This window comes from Pantherophis guttatus, chromosome 2 (assembly GCF_059756535.1).
Source record: "Pantherophis guttatus breed Tessera chromosome 2, ASM5975653v1, whole genome shotgun sequence".
Classification (NCBI taxonomy): Eukaryota; Metazoa; Chordata; class Lepidosauria; order Squamata; family Colubridae; genus Pantherophis; species Pantherophis guttatus.
In genome coordinates, this window is record NC_142064.1 from 110,555,133 (window position 1) to 110,567,204 (window position 12,072).

General features: G+C 45.5%; 1 protein-coding gene across 4 annotated transcripts in view; it reads right to left on the reverse strand.

Moving 5' to 3' along the window:
- Nucleotides 1-10,279: 10,279 nt before the first annotated feature.
- Nucleotides 10,280-12,072, reverse strand: part of ILF3 (interleukin enhancer binding factor 3) — a 78,456-nt gene continuing 76,663 nt past the window's right edge. For all 4 annotated transcript variants that reach the window (XM_087888484.1, XM_087888482.1, XM_087888478.1 and 1 more), the window contains exon 21: nucleotides 10,280-10,651. The gene's annotated coding sequence lies outside the window, so the exon portion shown is untranslated. The remainder of the gene's footprint in view (nucleotides 10,652-12,072) is intronic.

Below are 12,072 nucleotides of genomic sequence, written 5' to 3' on the forward strand. Positions count from 1 at the left end.
GGAGGCACTTCCTAGAAGGTAGTAAGACTCCTTTTGAAGTCTGGACTCATCATAAAAATCTAGAAGCCCTAAAGACCCCAAGGAAACTCTCCCCAAAACAAGTACGATGGGCTCAGTACTTTAAACGGTTTGATTTTACTCTAAAATATTTCCTGGGAGGAAAAAACTTTCTGGTGGATGCGCTATCCAGAAAACTGCAATACAATAGTGCAAAACCAGAGGTAATCAAACCCATAGTACAAAACAATCAACTAGCGGCCAAAGTAGTCACCAGATCCCAGGCAAAACAAGATACATTGCCGGGCAATGACACCACCCAAAATTTTAAACAAGCATTGGCCACTGATGAATGGTTTTTGAACAACAAATCCAGCTGTCTGATGAAAGAAGACTTGGCTTGGGTGGGGGGGAAGTTGTATGTTCCTGCCAGCCAAAGACTATGCTTAATGGTAAGGTGCCACGACTCCAAACTAGCTGGACATTTTGGGTTTGTGAAAACTTTACACCTGATTAAAAGACAATTTTGGTGGCCATCGCTGAAAAAGGACATAGAAAGCTATGTAGCTAGCTGCCCCATTTGTGCAGCACCAAAAAGACGTCAGGGGAAATTCCCAGGTCTATTGCAGAAGGTAGCTGAACCTTCAGCGCCATGGAAAGAGATTGCCATGGATTTCATTGTAGAATTGCCAGACTGTTGAGGGTAAAACTGCCCTCTGCAAAGTGGTGCAATGGACCAGACAGCGAATAGATACGTTGCTTAGCAAAACACACAGATACTCACAAACTCTAAACGTTTAAAGAAAAATAAACAGTCTTTACTTGTAGTAAAACAAAACAAACTTGGCTTCTCAAAACAAAGATAACTGAAATCAAATTAAAGTTTAGATTTGGAACATATAACATACACATTTTTTCTTTTACATATTGCCGTTCCCTCACCACATGCCTTTAGCTTCCACCCATTTGCTAAAAAAACCCTATTATTACTAGGCAACATTTTCACAAAATAGTTTTGTGTTCTGCCATGCATAGCGACGCCCCGCTATCAATAACCCACAAATCGTGGTTAACCAGGTTCTTATCAGACATAGCTACATTACATTGTTTTTTATCTGTAACCATGGTTTTTTTGTTTCAGCCTTCTGCAAAACCTGGCTATATGATCCTTCTTGCTACAATTAAAACAATGTTTTACAGCATATACATGGTTATTTGCCTTTACATTTACATTAGTCGACCCAGGTTCTTCCCTTAGTTGTTTTCTTTCTTCTCTCCTTCTGGCCTCTTCTAGTAGTCACGAGGTTACATTGGCCAAACTTAGTTCCTGCTGTGTGAGAACTTCAAATGATGTTACTACGTCATCGTAGCTCTCATCTAGCTCTCATCTGTTGCTGTTCGGAAAAAAACACCTCCTTCTGATGTAGCTCTCGGAAAATGCTTTTTATGCAAGTCAGGTGTGTTAACATGTCACCACCCTTAAGGAGTCGTGTGCGAAACAACCTTCGTGTAATGTTAATTTGCACCCCCATAGTGTCACGAGCATAAAGACGTTTCAAATTGCCCCAGCATCTTGCAGCAGACTGTTCACCCTCGATGTGAACAAGCTGGGTATCGTCTAGAGAAAAACCAATTATACACAATGCACTCTCATTCTTCCTCTTGAACTCGGCTATCTTCCTGGCATCCTCGGCATCGTCAGCATTCCAGGAGGTCACATCTGGTGGATTCTGCACTACATCCCATAGCCCTTCTTTGTGCAACAGGAGACTGCACTTGGTGGACCAGGATTTGTAATTGGTGCCATCCAGCCGGGTAACCAGCGATAAGTTGGGAGCTTGACCTTGTGCCATCCTCACCAGGATATTAAATACGTATCAGAACATCTGGAGCAATAATGTGTGTCGCAACTCTCTTATTGCTGTAACTGATACACACACTCTGGTCCTGGGCCCAGAACCAGTGTTGAAGGTAAGACTGCCCTCTGCAAAGTGGTGCAACGGACCAGACAGCGAATAGATACGTTGCTTAGCAAAACACACAGATACTCACAGACTCTAAACCAGTGATGGCTAACTTTTTGCCATCGCGTACCAGGAGAGGGGGGGTGGGGGAGGGTCGCGTGCACACGTGCCCACGCGTATGTGTATCCAACCCCCTCCCCCCTCCCCCCACTGCTCCTGACACAGGATGGCCTGGTAGGCCCGTTTTTCTTTCTTACCTGGTTCCAGATCCTCTCTGTGTATCACAGAGAGGGAACAGCGAAAACAGCCTTTTCCACTCCCTTGGAGGCCCTACGGAGGCTGAAAGGGCCCATTTCCCAACTCCCGGTGGGACAGGAAGTGACATTTTTTGCTGTACCCAGCCTCCAGAACCTCTCTAGGAGTCTGTAGGAGCCTCTCTAGGAGTCTGTAGGAGCCTCTCTAGGAGTCTCTGGAGGCTGGGGACAGGAAAAAACGTCACTTCCTGTCCCACCGGGAGTGGGGAAATGGGCCCTTTCAGCCTCCGTAAGGCCTCTAAGGGAGTGGGAAAGGCTGTTTTCGCCGTTCCCAGATACACAGAGAGGATCTGGAGCCAGGTAAGAAAGAAAAACGGGCCTCCCCCACCCCAAGGCCCTCCAGAGGCAGGAAACAGCCTGTTTCCCTACTTCTGGTGGGCCCAGAAGGCCCAAAAATCAGCTGGCCGGCGCACGCATGCGCCCCAGAGCTGAGCTGATGTGCCCACTAATATGGCTCCGCGTGCCACCTGTGGCATGCGTGCCATAGGTTCGCCATCACGGTTCTAAACATTTAAAGAAAAATAAACAGTCTTTACTTGTAGTAAAACAAAACAAACTTGGCTTCTCAAAACAAAGATAACACTTCTTCAAATAATCATTGTTTATTATTATTCTTGTGTTATTTCTTATTTGTCTTTTGGTCTTGGCACCAAAAATCTGTTTTGATCCAAATGAATAATCTTATTTAGTATTTTTTTAATCTTTCTGCTATAATCATTGCAAAAATTTTATAGTCGGCATTCAGCAGCAAGATTGCCCTATAATTTTTAATAAATTGATTATCTGTATCTTCTTTCAGAATTAGTGTTATGAATGCCTTTAGTTTGGCATTGTAGCTCGCGCTAATATTTCATTATACATTTCTAGCAGAGTTTCCTCCAATAATTCTTGAAACTTTATATATATTTCCATGGGGATCCCATCTGGCCCTGGTGTTTTATTGTTTTTTTGTTTCTTAATTGCCTCCTTCATCTCTATTAAAGTTATTTTATCATTTAACATTTCTCTAGCTTCCTCTGATATGTTAGGCAGGTTCTTCTCTTGTAAGTACTTTTTAATATTTTCTTCTAAGATATTTTCTTGGCTGTTTAAAGTTTGAAAGTAGTTATGGATAATATTTTTTCCCTCTATCTTATGATGCAAATTCCCATGTTCGTCCTGTAGGAGCTGTATCAACTTTTTGGTTTTTTCCTTCTTCAATTTATGGGCCAGCCATCTTCCAGGCTTATTGGCTGTTTCAAAATAATTTTGTTTTGTCATTTTTATATTCTATATCATTGCTTCTTGTTGTGTTAAATTAATTTTAGCCTTAGAGGGTGCTGCTGCCAGATGGATGGTGACCCTGTATAATGCCAGTGCACCAGAATTACGGGATTTCGACCATTTCATGATGGCCCTGCGACAATGGTTTAAGGACCCCTTTGCAGATCACAAAGCACGTGACTGCATTAAGGTGGTGAGGCAGGGGAGACGGCCAGTAGCAGAGTATATTGAAGAATTCTGGGACCTTGAGTGTTGTGTGACCTTGCCAGAGGATATTTTGGTGAGCTGTTTCAAAGATGGGCTGAGTGATGATCTACACAATGCCTGCGTGACCCAAATCCCTGCTGAAGAAGCCGAGATTTATATGGCCAGAAATCAGTGCTGAGCGGGGCAAGCATGGAAGAAATCCCCACCCCAATGGAAGCAAGAGTCCCTCAAACCAGAAACCGCATTTTCTCCAAAATCCTCAGCCTGTTTCAACTGTGGAAAAGAAGGGCACCAAGCTGCAGAGTGTGGTTCACAAACATCTGCCCGGAACCACCCACCGGGAGGGGGGAACTTGCAAAACCTGGCCAGCGCGGGAAGGAGACTGCCCTGAGGACAGGAGATTGTAAAATTTCCACACACCCCTCTCTTTGGGGAAGAAACTGTGGCATCAGCAGGAGGAATCACACTCATTCGGAAGCGATCCAGAAGATGAACCACTGGTAAGCAAACCAATTAAACCACTTACCCTTCCCTTAAGACTATTTATCCCAAACCAGGACAGGGAGATAAATATCTCTGCTCTAGTGGACTCAGAGTGCACCCGCTGTTTGATCAGCCCAACCCTAGTAGGGAAGTTGGGGATTAACGTAAGAAAGCTTAAAAAAACCCATCGGTTTCTACTAACTAGATGGCTCAATAGCAGGGAGGGAGCCAGCTTCTTTTGCCACTGAGCCTCTACATATAGACATCGGAAGCCACGAGGAAATACTTACATTTATAATGGCACCTGGCATGGAATGGCCGTTAGTCTTGGGCCTTGCATGGCTGAAAAAATGGAACCCCAAAATTAATTGGAAACAAGGCATCATAAAATTTCAGATGCATGTGACTTTTGCCGAGAATCCACATAAAGAAACTGAGGGGGTAGAGCACCGAGAAACAGCCATGCCTGGTCATGCCATGCCAACTGAGGGCATACCCATAGAATACAAGGAATTGGCTGAAGTTTTTAGCAAAAAAGCCTCAGACGAGCTCCCTCCCTACCGCGCCACCGACTGTGCGATAGAAATCTTACCCGGCGCTAAACTCCCTAAACCCAAGATATACAGCATGTCCCCGAGGGAGTTGGAAGAGCTGAGAACATTTATTGAGAAAAACCTAGCAAGGGGTTTCATTGAGCCAGCCCAACCAAAAATCGCAGCTCCAGTGCTATTTAGAGAGAAAAAAGATTGCTCAAAACAACTTTATGTTGATTTTAGAAATTTGAATACGATCAGTGTGGAGAACATATACCCCCTCCCCCTTATGAAAGATATGCTAGCACACCTTGCTAAAGGGAAATTTTTTTCAAAGCTGGACTTAAGGGAGGCTTACTACCATGTGAGAATTAAGGAGGGGGATGAGTGGAAAACGGCATTTAACACCCCCCATGGGTACTACCAATTCAAGGTGCTCCCCTTTGGGTTACAAGGAGCCCCCACAGTGTTTATGCAATTAAAGCATGAAGTGCTACATCAGCATTTGTATAAGGGGGTCCTGGTCTATTTGGACGACATTTTAATATATACCGAGACCAAAGCAGAACATGGTAAAACTAATCAGGGCTGTTTTAAACAAACTCCGCTCAGCCAAACTTTATGCTAAACTTTCTAAATGTGAATTCCACCAAGATAAGATTTGAGGTACCACATTTCACACCAGGGCATAGAAATGGACCCTCAAAAAGTGCAGGCTGTACTTGATTGGGAACCACCACGCATGCGTAAACAGTTACAAAGCTTCCTGCGTTTTGCCAATATTTACTGTCAGTTTATCCCTGCTTTCGCTCAGATTGCCCTCCCCATTACCAAGCTCTTAAAAATTAAGGGGAGGGCAATGCTAAAGTGAAGCAGCCTTTGAACTAGACTATGGAATGCCAAACGGCATTTGAAAATCTTAAATGGCTGTTCTCAGCAGAACCAATTCTAAAACACCCGGACACAGAAAAACCATTTGTCATACAAGCAGATGCCAGCGATGTGGCAATAGGAGAGGTCCTGCTTCAGAAAAATGAGCAAGACCAACTACAACCATGCGCTTACACATCCAAAAAGTTGAATGAGACTGAGCAAAGGTGGGCCATTTGGGAGAAAGAGGCTTATGCAGTTCGTTGGGCATTGTTAACCTGGAGGCATTTCCAATAAGACTTCCTTTTGAAGTCTGGACTGATCATAAAAATTTAGAAGCCCTAAAGACCTCAAGGAAACTCTCCCCAAAACAAGTACGATGGGCTCAGTACTTTAAACAGTTTGATTTTACTCTAAAATACCTCACTGGGGAAAAAAAATTTCTAGCAGATGCGCTATCCAGAAAACCGCAATACAATAGTGCGAAGTCAGACATAATCAAACCCATCAACTAGCCCCATTTGTGCAGCAGCAAAAAGACATCAGGAGAAAACCCTAGGTCTCTGGTAGAAAGTAGCTGAGCCTTCAGTGCCATGGAAAGAGATTGCTATGGATTTCATTGTAGAATTGCCAGACAGTGCGGGAAATACTGTTATTTGGGTCATGACAGACCTGTTTTCAAAACAGGAACATTTTATACATTGCCAAAAGATCCCAACTGCTAAAAGCTTAGCCAAATTATTCCTAATACACATTTATCGGCTTCATGGAGCTCCACAAAGGATCATCTCTGACAGAGGGGATTCAATTCACCTCCAAATTTTGGAGGGCATTTTTGGACTTACTTGGTATTGGCCAGGGGTTGAGCTCGTCACATCACGCATGTACTAACGGCAATTCTGAGAGATTGAACTCAGTGCTAGAACAATATTTAAGATGTTTTATTAATTTTCAACAGGATAACTGGACCAAACTTTTACCTTTTGCTGAAGTTGCATTTAATAATTCTGTACACTCAAAAACTGGTTTTACCCCTTTTAGAGTAGCGACAGGCCAGGATTTCAGCCCCATGTCTGAACTACCCACAGAAGAACCCCACCATCCCCTCACTTAAGGAGTGGATGGATAATTTGCAGAACACATGGCCAGTGGTTAGATTAGCTTTAAAGGAAGCTAGAGAGGCTTTTAAAATTCAAGCTGACAAGAAAAGGATGGAACCCAAACCTTTCCATGTTGGAGATACAGTATACTTATCTACAAAATTCCTGAAATCATTACAGCCATCAAAGAAACTAGGGCCAAATTTCATTGGACCTTTCCCTATAACTAGGGTCATCAATCCAGTAGCAGTACTCCTTCCAAAGACACTCAGGCAAGTCCACCCAGTATTCCATATTAGTTTAAGAGAAGTAATCTCATCCCTCAGACCACCTGCATCTACACCACCTGTTCCCATCATGATTGAAGGTGAACAACACTTTGAAATCAAGGAAATCCTTGACTCTAGGATCCACAGAGGGAAAATCCAATACTTAGTTGCTTGGAAACATTTACCCTCAGCCCACAATGAATGGTTCGCTAAACACCATGTTAGGGCTCCAACCTTACTGAGAAAATTTCACTCCCAATACTTTGTTAATATACTATCATGAATTTTTTGTTTATATTTTTTCACAGGTGGACCCTTTCGTTTTCTAAGGAAGGTAGCATGTCAGATCCCTAAAAGTGATACTGCCATTCAATTGAGAGAAGGGGGAAACTTGAGTTCAATTTACTATCATTGCTAGTACTTTACATTGCATTGCTAGATACTTTACAACCTATATGCTGGCGCCAAAGAGCCCTGAGATCCCCTTAACGTTGAGGAATGTTTATGACAGCCATGTGGGCTGTTTCACTTTAAAGGATAAAGGAGAAACGATGTGAATACATACTTATCCGGTTCTCAGGGCAGCTGGTAAAGAAAACATCTTCACACTTGTGTATTGGCTAAAATCTGCATTCTGGTTTAAGGAAGGAGTCTCTACTATTTAATCCTACTTGTCTTGCCTAAGGGTATTCAGACGTTGCTTTGAATCCATTGCTGTCACATCTGCTTAATAAAAGGGTCCTTTTGAAATACTATGTTTCAAGAGTTTTTACTTTCTTAAGTTGGGAGGAGAGGCAATCCTTACAGCCCCTGTCACTGTTGTGGCTCCAACGGCGGTGGCTTTGGGAGACGCTGGTGGCACAGGGGCACAGGCGAAGGCTGGGAGGGGGGTGCAAAACACGGGAGACTCCCCACAGTTCCTCGGCTCGTCTGGGCTGCAGTTGAGCCCACTGCCCTGAGCTGGTGGACGGAGGCACCCCTCCCCAGCCAGATCTTTCTGGATTTGACTTAGAGGCTCAGCTCATGGCTGCTACATTTCGCTGTGCTGCACAAGCAAAGGTGAAGAAATCAGAGGTGGTATAGCTGCCATGAGCGTGCTTTCCTCTAAGAGCTGTGGGCAGCAGAGGGAAACAAGTGCTTCTCTCTGCACAGAGCTTTCCGGATGAGACTTGGAGGAAAGTGCAGGTCATGGCTGCTACATTTCGTTGTGCTGCGCTAGTGAAGGGGAAGAAACAGCCAGCGGAGAGCACACAGAGCTGCTCCAGTCCATGTGTTCTCCAGGTCAGCGGCTGTTTCTCTCCTTCGTTGCTCTTTATGGGAAAACATTTGGCGCAGCACAGTGAAATTTAGCAGCCATGAGCTGTGCTTTCCTCCAAGTCTCATCCGGAAAGCTCTGTGCAGAGAGAAGCACCTGTTTCCCTCTGCCGCCTACAGCACTTAGAGGAAAGCACGGCTCATGGCTGCTACCGGGCTGCCCAGGTCCCTGTCTCAGCTCCAATGGAGGTGGCTTCGGGAGATGCTGGCGGCATGGAGGCATGGGCGAAGGCAGGGAGGGGGGTGCAACATGCAGGGGGCTGAGTTCGCTCCCCTTTGCCTCCCCACACTTGTTTACCTGTCCCAGAGGGCTCGGGCTACGCCTCCCTCCGACCCGGCCACCTTCCTCGCCCGCATTGCTCCTGAGCAAACTCTTCCATCCTCGGCTGTCGTGAAGAAGCGGCAGCTCTGGGTGCTCCACACCCGCTTTATTCTCTTTGACAGCTGCTTTGCACCTTGTTTGCAAAGCGGCTCTCAAAGAGAAAGAAGCAGGTGTGGCACACCCAGAGCTGCCGCTTCTTTGCAACAGCCGAGGACCTCTTCCGCTTGGACCTCCAAGCTGCAGGGAGTGGGGGGTGGTTGCAACACCAGCAGCTTTGGGGGGCTCCTTCCCTCAGTGGCTCGTTTTCTTTTACCTCGTCTGGGCAGCTATGCTGACTTTGTCATTAAAGGCTCCGCTCCTTTTGATCTTTCTCGGGCGTGGAGAAAAGCAACCCTGTGAAGGGATTGAGCCTGCTGTTAAACTTGGAAGCTGAGAAGCTTCTTTTCCACCCAGCTGCTGGCGCATAGCGCCAGAAAGACCTCCGTTCACTGCTGCCATCTTGGTGCATGCGCAGCTTTCTTCTCACTGGCTAAAGGATTTTTTGGCGCCCTGTGGCCGAACCGGGTCGAACTGGTAGCAACCCACTACTGCAGCCCACCCTATCCTCCAGAGTGTCCTGGAACTTGCCTAAACTCATGTTTGTGATCCTCATCTTCTCCTGTCCCCTTCTCCTTTTGACTTCAATCTTTCCAAGTGTGTTTCTCGCAAAGCAGTACAAATACTTTATGTGGTGTTGATACTATCTCTCTGTTGATGCAATCTTAGGACTGCTTTTGTTTTGTTTTTTGGCAGTTGCAGTACACTGCTGCCTCGTGGTTGTTCACTAGGATTCCAAGATCCCTCTCACAGTTACTGCTGTTGAGCCACCTATTCTATATCTTCACATTTGGTTTTTCTTGCCTAAGTGTAAAACCTTATTTTTCTCACCACTGAATTGCATTTTGTTGGATATTGCCCAGTGTTCAAGTCTGTCACAATCCTTCTGGACCTTGAGTTTATCTTCTAAAGTGTTGACTATTCCCCCCAGCTGGAACGGAACAATTCTCTGCAGCCAACTTGCCACAGCCAACTCGCCGTGAGGCAACTCGTCGCAGGATAATTTAACAATTCAATTCAATTCAATTTATTTATTTATTGGTTCGATTTATATGCTGCCCTTCTCCGGAGACTCAGGGCGGCTTACAATGCGTTAAACAATAGCCTTCATACTTTTTGTATATACCTGCTTAGTAGGGCTTTCGGGCCCCCCCTAAGCGGTGTTCTTTTTTATACAAAGTCAGCTTATTGTCCCCACAATCCGGGTCCTCATTTTACCTACCTCGAAAGGATGGAAGGCTGAGTCAACCTTGAGCCTGGTGAGATTCGAACTTGCAGTAATTGCAGGCAGCTGGTGCTAGTTAAAAGAACTATAGTCTGCTGCGCCACCAAGGCTATTAATTAATTTAATTTAAAAGAAATTTAGAAAATTCCATTCATTAATTGTTCTCCTTGTCGGCAAATTTCTCCCTAGTTCCAGGTAAGTCAAACCCATCTTCTCTGTGACAACCCCTCACTTACTCAAAGACAATTATCATGTCACCCCTAATCCTTCTGTCAGGTTCCAAGTAACAGACGCAAAGCAATCAAAACTCTGATGCCTAGAGTTTCCTCAAAGTTTGAATTTATTAGGAATGTCACATTGGCACAGTTGGTGAAAACCCAAATCTGAAGGACCTGGAGTTTTCCCCACCCAAATCACACACATACACACCCCAGTCACAAGTCCATCACATGGCCCAAACAGGTCGTAGTCTCAGCTCCAGCTGGCTCTTGTCCACGCTTCTCCAACACCTGGTAGAGCGTCCTTGGCTCCCACAGGAAAAAATGTTATTTTGGCTACACATACCCCTCAGCTATCTCTATCTCCCCCCTCACGTTTCCACTGCTACAACAGGTCTGGCTGTGGCTGCCCTGAAGATGCTCCCAAAATGGCTTCAGGGCTGACAGGCTTCCCCCATTCAGTTGAGAAGGACCTCCTGCAAGAGAAAATCAAAGGGAGGTTAATCCACATCCACATCAACCTCCCCTCCCCCCTCAGGTGGTCCTTTGGGCTTATAAGGGTGATTGTCGTGAAACTGCTTGATCAACCTGTCAACTTTCACATCCCAACTTTTGACCCAGGTGGCCTCGGAGAGGGAGTATGCCTTCCAGTTGTCTAGATACTGTAGCAGTCCCCATGCAGGTGCAAGTCAAAGATCTATTTTACCTCACAGTGAGTCTCTTCCTGTACTACAATGGGCTTCGGGGCTGCCCGGTCTACTGGCCTTAGTTGAGAGCCTACGACTGGGTTTAACAGGCTTCTATGGAATTCTGGATGCACTTTTCCTAGCAAGCGTGGGAGTCTAGGCTGAACAGTTACAGGGTTTATCACTTTTACTATTGGGAAGAGCCCTATGAACTTTGGACCCATATCTTGCTTGTTAACTTTTTTAGATACTTCGTTGACAAGTATATTTGGTCTCCAACATGGAAAGGAGGTTCGGGGAAGAGGTGTTTGTTGACTTGCTTTTTATAGTTTTTTGCTGCTTCTACTTTGTATTTTCCCACCCCGTCTCAAAAGGTCCATCCAAGGACATGGAGGAGGGTGGTTCCCTAGGTAACACTGGAATGGGGATGAACTCTGTGCTACTGGTGACCTGGAATGGAATCAGCCCAGTATTACTATGCACCACATTATTGTAGGCTACCTCCGTGAAAGGTAGCAAGTCTGCCCAGGTGGATTGCTGGTAGTCTACGTTAACATTCTACCATGGCGTTCTCATGTTCCACCGCCCCATTTGTACTCGGATGAAATCCAAGCTGAGCCCTGGATGGACCCTATCACTCTCAGGAATTCCCTCCAGAATTTTGCAGTGAATTGCACCTCCCTGTCAGAGATAATTCTGCGGGCCACCCCATGTAGCCTATATATTTGTCTTACAAATATTCTAGCTAACTTCTTGGCTGACGGTAGCCCCAAGCAGACTGTAAAGTGGGCTTGCTTTGAAAATAAGTCAATCATGGTCCAAATGACTGTGTTCCCGCCACTTTCTGGGAGCTCAATTATAAAATCCATAGAGATCTCTTCCCAGTGTTGGCTTGGGCCTGCCATTTGTTGGAGGAGGCCGGGGGGGCTTCCCTGGCTGCTTCTTCATGGAAGCGCAGGTGGCACAGCTCTCTACATAGTCCTCCACATCTGCTTTCATCTTTGGTGACCAGAACTGCCTCCTGGTTAGATGTAGTGTTTTTAAGTATCCAAAATGTCCAGGAAGCTTGGAGTCATGGCTGCACTGCAGGATCTGAAGTCTCTGGCTGGTGGGGATGTATAGCTTGGTCCCTTTCCAGGCTACTCTATCCTTGAGGGTCAAAATGTCTTTGTTGTTGTTGAACCACTGGTCTGTCAGGAGAGCTGCCTTCA